Here is a 10,302-nt window from a genome sequence, read left to right as displayed (position 1 = left end):
AGATGTAATTAAGAAAGAAAATGTTTCTAAAGTACAGAAGTTCTGGGTGATACCAAGATCCACGTGTCATCCAGAGAGAAAGTAGCTGAAATAAGACCTAGCTTTTGATAAATCTAATCCTCATAGATTCTGCAATCACCTAGGAGGGGGCAAAGATGAGAAGTGCAAGCTAGGACTCAGTGTTCCGTGAACCACACAAATGACAGGGAGGTCATTGGGGTCACTAGATTATAGGCAAGAAGGATTATAGTTGGGTTACTAGTATGAATTTCAAAAGAAGATGAGCCTAAACTTAAGGATGGGAGAGTAATTGTCTAGAATTGGAAGGGAAATTGTCCAGATCAGCAGAGGGAACAAGATGGATGATTAAAATGTCACCAACACCATCACTTGCATCTCTTCAGTTACCCAAGCTATAAATATTAGAATTATATTTTACTATTACTTACTGCTCATTTGGTACAATTAGGCCATGTCCTAGTTATTCTGCTTTTTACATATTTTTTAAATTCCTCCCTTCTCTCTATCCCCAAGACTCTTGCTTATGTTATTAAAGTAGAATCACTACAATACTGGATGTCTTTGGCATGCTCTTGAAGATTTACTTGCCAGCCTTCCCCACCTGGCTCTGCACCCTGAGAAGACATGCCCTCTGGTTTCAGGTTAAGTTTGGCCAATGGAGAGTTTTAGAGGGAGACTGTAATGAGGAAAGAATGATTTAATCCGTGGTTCCCTTGCTGTGAGGTCTTTAAGGATGACTGTGTCGTGACAGAAGTTCACTGCTCCTTTTGAGGCCACCCACATTCCATGACTCTCTTTGTTCAAGTTTCTATAACCTTTCATTATCCTCATCCCTTGGCCCATATTACCCAGTTAATGCACTATCACTTGTGATTCCCCTACACTCTGCCCATACCTTTGAAATTAATCCATGTTCATACCCTCTTTGGTTTATCCTAGGTTGGGTGTGCCATCTGCTGGAATCCTGACATACATGGGCTCATAGTTCATCTCTGAGTCACCCCCACTCTCATATATTTCTCTAATCTGTCGAACACATTTCAAAAGGAAGATCTGACGATGGGGATTGGGGGAGAGGAACGGGTAAAGGAGCATGAAAATCAAGTACAATGTATTTTGAGAAGTAAAATTATTTTTTTTAAAAAAAGGAAGATCCGATCATGTCGTTCTCCAAACTTATAAATTCTCCTACAAACTGAGCTAAGATACTGTAACGTGGCTAACTAATAAGGCCATTTACGCATCAACCTCTGTGGGAAGAGGTTCACCTCTCGGCATCCTCACAGAGGCATTCTGCACTTGCCACACTGCACATTCACGCCCGCAGCACCTGCACCAGTTCCTATCTCCATCCCATGGCAAAAATTGTGTTCTCTATATGAAATGCCCTTCTCCTCCTTAGGAACATCCTTTCATTATCCAAAAATCAACATCATTTGGGGGTATATTCCCTATGCTATCTGAAGCAGTTAGTGATTATTCACTGTAATCCTGTAGCAAACTGTACCTATTTCAATTGTACTGTAAATGACACCGTATTTTAATGACTAATTGGCATACCTTCCTAGGACCACTAGACTAAGCTTATTACAGAAAGGAACATGGTCTTTTAAATCTTGACATATTTTTGAATCTCGGTATCTTATTCAGTGTCTGTCATAGATCAGATACGCAGTAAACTATGTAGAATAGATATGCCTGCCAGTAAGTTATTACTCTAGAGATCTCACATCTGGTTAAATGAAGAGGTTATCCAGTTGTGACATCTTTTATTCTATTTACTTATTGCTAGAGTTAGCTTAGTTCATCCATCTGGCCAGGCAGATGTCCTCCTGCTTCCCTAATGACTTATTCCATATACATCATTCCTAAAACGCAAAGTGAATAGAAAAGCCAATATTGGCTGAATATTATGAATGTTTATGCTAAAAATTAAATTTCATAATCATTCATTGGGGATTACTTTCATACCATTTTTCATCAAAAACAAATATTTATTGTACATTTTTCTTAGGGGACATTTAATAATTAGTTTACAAATGAGCAGTAAAAGAAGTACTTAAATATTTGAGATATATTATGTAGGTGTAATTAAATGAAATGACAAGAAAAATTCAATTCATTCAGTTAGAACACAAGTAATAAAAGTATTATACATCACATGGGTAATTTAGACCTAATAAGTTAAACAGAGACCATCTTTTCTAAATCTATGATTCTATTAATTCCTTTCACTTAATGCATTACACTACGTATAAATGAGATATCTAAACTGCAGATTTCCAGGATTCACTTAGCCCTTTTGTCACTCTGCTTAGTTTAATAAACAAAGTTAATAAACTAAAGAGAAATGCTTTCAATTTTTTCCTGCACAGATGAAGCTTTAAAATAAAGTTTCCCACCTTCTGTTAAGCTTTCGGGGAGGCATCTGTGCCTCTGTAACTAAGCAGCTAAGAGGCTAAGCCACATATTTTTCAACTGCAAAGTCCAATCTGGATTCCGCCAGTGTCTCATTCATTGTGTGAGTCTGTGGCAGCTCTGGCAACTCTGCTCTAGTGATGGAGGATGGTGACAGAGAAACTTCTAGATGTGTCTAAGTTAGCCTTGGGCTTGGCAGTTGTTCATGCATTTTCCGTAATAGGTGTTTTTATGAGATGTTGACCCACCAGCAACAGGGAGACTCTCCCTTCTCAGAAGCAAGTAATAATTAAGAGAGGTCAGAGAATGAAGACTGAAATGCAAAATCACAAATGCAACACTGAGAATATCTCTTTAAGGAACAGCATAGAATTCTTATCTTGTCATTATGTGTTTTAACTGTAAATGCAATGTTATGGAGAAATCACTAATAAATTTGCTAAGCTTGAACAGGAAAATGAACAACTAAATGATCTGGATTAACTCAACAACTACTTCTTGGCACAGGTATATCTTAACACATGCAACAAAGATTCAATTTGAGATTATTTAAACCAAATTTTCCTAGCAATTAATATTAAATGTATCAGTTGAGTTTGATTTTTAAGAAATACCTGAAGGAATTCCTTGTGAAAATCAATTATTTTGTGAAGCATATACTTGGATCATAATTTATTTAATTAGAAATTTAGATTTTTCACATCTAGCAATGAGGTTACTTCCAGTGATACCTGTAAATATTTTGGCCACTTGGCCCATTTGAATTGACATCAAGACAAAGATAGTACTTTTCTGCCATCACCAGTTTCTTAGCCATCTAGTTTTATAGCTTACACATGGAAAATAAATGGAGTATATTTCACTCCCGGGGCAGACCTCTCAGCAATACCTCTCCAGAGCACTAAATTATAGCAATAAATTGAAGACAAAATAAGTTATCTAATCTGTGTTCATTTTGTAGGACATTTTTCTTCATAGTAAGTTTTGATTAATACACTAACTCTTTTGAGAAGCCATGTATACTGAAGGAAGTAAGCTCAGAAAGTAAAGTAGGGCACAAGTTTCAACCCAAGAAATTTTTAAATAAGTTGTGATTGATATTATAGTATATGTTTTTTGCTTTCCACATAGTCCATAATAAGTATTTCCATGTTTTGGATGTGGTCCTTATTGAAGTAGCACAATAATTATGTTGCATCGAATTAAGGTACCACAAATTGGAACCATTTCCTTAGATTATTTCAAACTTTTTTTTTTAATAGTATAAATAATGCTGCATGGGCACCTTTATTCATATAGCTGGTTTTATTTATTTTTATTTTTACTTGATACATGATTACTCAAGAATGTGATTTTCAAATGGCAAAAAATTTTAATTTGCATAGCTACATGTTACATATTGAAAGGGCTAAAGTCATCTCAGTTAAGGCAGAACTCCATGAACAGTTGTAACGGATAAGTGGTTGGGATACAGTGTGCTTACTGTACTGTAATTGTGACACTATGGAGGGATTATCACTTTGAGCTTATTCTTACTAAGTTGGTATGTATAAAATAGTGGCTTAAGGTTGAAAGCCTTTTCTTCCCTACATGCCGTGTAGTGATCCTTACTGCAAAGTGTTATATAACCAAACATCTAAACTTGCATAGAATTCATTACAGAGAGATTATTTTATTGTCTTCATTGAATGATACCCAAACTTTGTAATAAAAAGCATGGTGCTTCCCTCACAAGCATTCACTGTACAGGTAGCCAGGCAAAGGTGGCACAGGTTCTGTTCTGGTCACTTAGGAGGACTGAGGAAGAATACAACAAATGCCTAATGCAGGGGGGACAAAAAAACTAACAGTTTTAAGGATATGTTAGTAGCTTTAGCGAATCTTCCAAATGTACACAGTATGAATGGCACGAAGACTTGAAAAAGTTCTTAGCCGAGGCCTTATGCTCAACTAGAAAATAAGAAACAAATTGTTTTGTTCTTTCATATATACTTTTACCTTTGTTTCATTGTGTAGGTTTTGTGAACTGTGTTCAGAGCATAAATCTAACGAAATGTTACAGCCAGCACTCTTTTCTGTGATTTGTGAAAAACTTTGATTTGCCTGGTTGCAGCTTCATGGATTTATTTTCTTTCACTGACAGAACATGCACATGCACACACAATTTTTATCACATTATAAGGATTACTAGGCAGACTTGATAAATTAGAAACCAACACAGCAAAATCAAAATTGTAAATACTGTGCAGATGACTATGCTCGATGTAATCAGTTAATTTATTTAAAATCAAATTTTAGCAAGATTGTAAATTACTATATGCAATGAACTTTCCAGATAACTCATATACTTGAAACCACAATTATTCAACTTTTGAATGCCAAGGATCTACTTTATTTCGAAAATAGCCTTCTTTACAAGAATGACTACTCTCAGCCTGCATGCCTACAAACATGAAAATCTGTTGTTAACTTAAAACTTTTTAACATGCAAAGAATCTAAAAAGGTTTTTAAAAAATGTTTAAGGCATATAGTGATATGTAAGTGTTCTTCTATTTGTAGGCTTCTAATTTCCCTGACCGGATGCAACTACAGTTATCCCTGATATAGTCTATGCACACTCCAGCTTATATACCAGTGTGGATGCGTTACACATACACAAACACCTCCATAGTTTTATTTTTTTTTAATTTTTTATGTTCTTTATTTTTGTTTGTTTATTTTTTAAATGCATACTTTTTATTCTTTTTTTAATGAGTTAAAATCTTTCTTTTCAGTCATTAAAGGCAAATGAGAAAAAGGTTAACAGTGTATGTAATACTAAAAATTCTTAATATGTAGAGATCTCATAAATTAAATAGAAAAAAACAAATGTCCTAGAGGAAAACTAGACTAAGAACAAACTCACATAACTTACCAAAAAAGAAAAAAAAAGAAGGAAAAGAAGTATTAATGTCAAATGCACATGTTACAAAAGGTTACATTTCACATTAACAACAAAATAAGATGGATACATTTTTTTACCCATCAATTTATCATAGACAGTTCAAAAACGATAGTGCCATGATAGAATGCACACTGGTGAAAATATCTGAAAGAAAATTTGAAAACGTAGATTAAGGACTTCATAAATATTTACAGACATTTTATTTTCATATTTACCTGAACACTGTAATTAGAAGATTAAATTTTAAAAGAAAAATGGATATGAGATGCTGGGATTTTATACCTAAAAGTTAGAAACTGGAAATAACTAAAATGGGTGAATAATTACACACATTATAGTATTTCCATACTTTAGAATAAAATTTGTAATAAATAACTCCTGTATTTTGTTTCGTTTTGTTTTTTTGCAGTGCTAAAAGGAAAATTTATCTAATGTAAATGCTTACATTAATAAAAAGGTTAGATTTCAAATCAACAATCACCTTTGCACCTTAAGAAACTAGAGAATGAAGAGTAAACTAAGCCCAGACCTAGCAAAGGAAGTGAATAATGAAAAGAAGAGCATAGATAAAAGAAATAGAAAATAGAAACAAATAGGGAAAAAAATCAATGAAAACAAACTTGGCACTTTGAAAAGATCCACAAAATTGACAAACATTTACCTAGATGTACTAAGAAAGAAGGGAGAAGACTCAAATGACTAAAATCAGAAATAAAAGAGAGGTCATTACTACCAAATATACAGAAATCAAAATGGTTATAAGGGAATACTATAAATAATTGTTGGTCAACAAATCAGATCATCCAGATGAACTGAATAAGTTCCTAGAAACACACCACCTACCAAGACTGAATTAGTAGAAAACAGAGAGTTTGAACAGAATTGGCTAGGAAGATGCCAATTACTCACATTTTTTTTTCACATTTTAAAAATCAACAATAATTCCTTAATATAATCAAACATTAAATATGTTTAAATTTCTCTAATTCTCTCTCTCTCACTCTTTCTGTCTTACAATTGATTTGTTTACATCAGGATCCAAACAACTTCTTCTTGTTGCACTGGTTGCTATGTCAGCTGTGTCTTGTTTCTTTTAATCTATAGGTTCCCCTTCATCTAATTTTTTCCCTTTCACCCCATAAAGTTTCCCAAGGTCTGGATTTGCTGACTCCATCCCAGTAGTGTCATTTAACATGTTCCACTGTCCCCTAAATTTCCTGATAATTGGTTGCTGGATTCTAAGGCTTGGTCTCACTCAGTTCAGACTTGGCTTCAGAGGTACATTTTCCGACTGGAGGCCTGCGATGACTTATCATCTCTCTGTGACATTAACAGTCATTGATGATCATGTGCTAGATTCATTATATCAATAGGGGTTTGCATAGTAACATACTCTAATTATCTTTTTCCTTCTTTATTTACTAGCTGGTATACTTCAGTAGACAGAAATATTCCCTCCTCAGTTATTTATGATTGCCCTGAGGAAAAGTTCATATAGGAAAGATGGGATAAATGCTTCACTCTTCCCTTTTATGTATTAGTTTTAGAAAAGTGAATTGTTTCCCTATCATCTTCCAAAGAGTCTGACAGCTTGTTTGCTTTTGTTTCATTGTCATTATGGTTTTTTGTGGTGGTAAGATTTAGTTTCTTTCTCTTTCTTGTTTGCATTTCTATTCTACTGTGCATTTTGTTCTTTCTTGTGTATTCATGGTAGTGATTATCATTTTTCAGATTCCAAATGCAGGACTAACTTGAGGATTTCTTGCAGGGCTGGTTATGTGGTGGTGAACTCCTGCAATTTTTGTCTGTCTAGAAAATATACTATATTTTCTTCATTCCTGAAGGACAGCCTTGCTGGGCATAGTATTCTTGGCTGGCAGTTTTCCTCTTTAGTATTTTGAATATATCATCCCATTTTCTTCTGGCCTATGGAGTTTCTGTTGATAAGTCTGCTGTTAGTCTGACAGGGGCTTCCTTATAAGTGGCTTGATGCTTTTCTCTTGCTTTTAAGATTCTCTCTTTGTCTTTGAGCTTTGCCAGTTTGACTATAAACGTGTCTTGGAAAGGACCTTTTTGGGTCGAATCTGTTTGGGGATCTTTGAGCCTCCTGAATCTGAAGGTCCATGTCTCTCCCTATACCTGGGAAGTTTTTCATTATTATTTCATTGAATAGGTTTTCCCTGGCTTTTCCTTTCTCCTCCCCTTCTGGAACACCCATGATTTGAATGTTTGTGCACTTAAAGTTGTCTGCTAACTCGCTTAGATTTTCTTCATTTAAAAAAAAAATTTTTTTTGAGATTCAAGTTACAAAATGGCAGTGTGGAACGTGTTCCGTGCTGTTTCCCCAGCTGTCTTAGGTTGAGAGGAGAGCTCTCCCCATCAATACCATACACAGAGAGACGAGGCCCCCGGGGGACATAGTGTTTGGGAGTCCAGGCTTGCTGACCACGAAGTCCTTCAAGGTTCTCAGCACACTGGAAGGGACCAAGTGCACACAGTGAGGTGACTCGCAGCCGTTTCAGACCCGAGCACCTCACCTGCGACCTTGGCCTTGTTCACTGCTGCACCCACACCCCACAAGTGCTGCGTGGCCACTGGGGAGGTTCAAAAAATGGCCAAAAGAATTGCCAAGAAGGAATTGACAGATAAGAATTGGGATCAAGAAGACGAGGCTGAAGAGGTGGGAGCATTTTCGGTGGCCAGTGAGGAAGTCTTGAAGAAAAGAACCATAAAGAAAGCAAAGCATAGAAATGTTGGATTTGAATCTAATAGTGGAGAAGCCTTTAAAGCTTTTAAAGGTTTGGATGTACCTTCTGCAGGAGGATTTTCTGGATTTGGTAGTGGTGATGGAGGGAAGCCTCTGGAAGGACTGTCGAATGGAAACAGCATAACTAGTGCCCCTCCCTTAACCAGTGCAAGGGCAGCAATAGAGCACATGGCAGCCTTTGGTTCTATTGCTGCAAATGGCCCTACCATCTTGGGTGATAAAAAGACTTCAGATCTCAAAACTAATGGGGACAGTCAGCAGTCCCCCTCCTCTGGCCTTGTTGCAAGTGAAGCCTGCACTGGGAATGCCTATCACAAGCAGCTGGCTGCCTTGAACTGCTTTGTTCAGGATTGGATAGTGAAGCACGTGAATACAAGCCCACCCTGTGATCTGACACCTACCTTTAAAGACTATGAGAAATATTTAGTGACTATTGAACAGCAACATGGGAACAGTGGCAGTAGTAATGCTGAGAGCAAAACTAACAAAATGTTGGTTGAAACACAGTCGCTGTCTCTATTTGGTTCAACAAAATGACAAGAGTCAGCATTTTTGTTTCATGGCAGCAAAAGTGAGGATACATCTGAAAAGAAGATGGAGGTTGTGTCTGAAAAGAAATGGACCCATCACTAGGAACAAGTGCCTCGTTTAATTTTGGCAAGAAAATTGATAGCTCTGTTTTGGGCTCATTAAGCTCTGGTCCCCTGACTGGATTTTCATTTTCCCCTGGAAATTCCAGTTTATTTGGCAAAGATATCACCCAGAGTAAACCACTTTCTTTGCCATTTTCCACTAAAACATTGGAGAGCCAAGCTGAACGTGGCAGTAATGAATGCAAAGGTGGAGATGAAGAAGGGAATGATGCGGCACCCAAAGTAACAGTTACTGAAGTAAGAGAAGATGCTTTTTAGTCCAAAAAGTATAAACTATTTTACAACAAAGACAATGAATTTAAAGAGAAGGGTGTAGGTGCTCTGCATTTAAAACCTACAGCAAATAGGAAGACATAGCTTTTAGTGTGGGCAGACACCAATTTAGAATGCTACCATCCCAGTTACCATGTTGATTTGGGTAAAAACTAGCGAGGAGGCAGATGAGTTGCACAAAATTTTACTGGAGAAAAAGGATGCCTGAACACATGAAGTTCACTGAGGAATTATTGCCAAGTTGCTGCTTACCCCATTGCCCCTTCAATAAGTCAGTTTTTCTTCTTTTCTTACTTTGACATTCTAAGAACTTCTAGATAACTAAAAACTTTTGTGAGCAAGATTAATATGGCCAAAAAAACCTTTAAGTGTTTAGTGTCAAACTGTAATCGCCCTTCTTAAGAACTGTCTAATATGTAAATACATTTGAATGAAATTTGGGGGGAAAAAAATTCCCTTTTTTTTTTTGTCCACGTGGGTTATTCCAAAAAGACTGTCTTCAAGATCAGAAATTCTTTCTTCTGCTTGTTCTAGTCTGCTGCTTAAGCTGTCGGTTATGTTTTTTATTTCACTGAGCAAATCTTTCAGTTCTGTGAGTTCTGCTACATTCTTTTTAAAGATATTAATCTCTTTGTAATTTTCCTCCTTTGTGTCCTGAATTTTTTTTTTTTTTCTTATTTCATTATATTTCTGACTGAGTCTTCTCGTGTCTCAGTGAGTTTCCTTAAAACTGTTGCCTGGAATTCGTTTTCAGTCATTTCAAGGGTTTCCTGCTCTATAGAGTCTGGTATTTGAGAACTACTATACTCTTTTGGTGGTGTCATATTTTCTTGGGTTTTCATATTTCTAGTATCTCTACATTGATGTCTGGCCATCTGATAGAGCAGTTGCTTCTTCTATTACTCTGGAGTGCGCTTTGAGGAAAGAAATGTCTCCTTTTCTTCAGTCTCTGCTGGTGACTTTCCTTGTGTGAATGCAGTGGAGTGTCTGGTGGGCTGCTTGCACAGTGGCTGTGACCACTGCTGTGGTGTCAAGTTGCTATTGCAGTAGCTATGGCTGTGGCAGTGGCTATGTTGGGCCACCCATGCAGAAGTGGTGTTTTCAGCATGCTCCTTGCCTGCTTCCAGGCAGGGAATGCTGCCCTCAGCTCCTGCCTAGGACCCTGGGCATGTTCCTTGCCTGCTTCCAGGTGAAAGGGGCTGCTCTTGGATCCTCTATAGTTTTA

The 10,302-nt window shown here is 36.7% G+C and overlaps 1 pseudogene; it reads left to right on the top strand.

The window, feature by feature from the left end:
• Window positions 1-7,995: 7,995 nt before the first annotated feature.
• Window positions 7,996-9,285, top strand: LOC134379592 (nuclear pore complex protein Nup50-like; annotated as a pseudogene).
• Window positions 9,286-10,302: the final 1,017 nt, after the last annotated feature.

This window comes from Cynocephalus volans, chromosome 6 (genome assembly GCF_027409185.1).
Source record: "Cynocephalus volans isolate mCynVol1 chromosome 6, mCynVol1.pri, whole genome shotgun sequence".
Lineage (NCBI taxonomy): Eukaryota > Metazoa > Chordata > Mammalia > Dermoptera > Cynocephalidae > Cynocephalus > Cynocephalus volans.
This window is presented reverse-complemented; position numbering and strand designations above follow the sequence as displayed.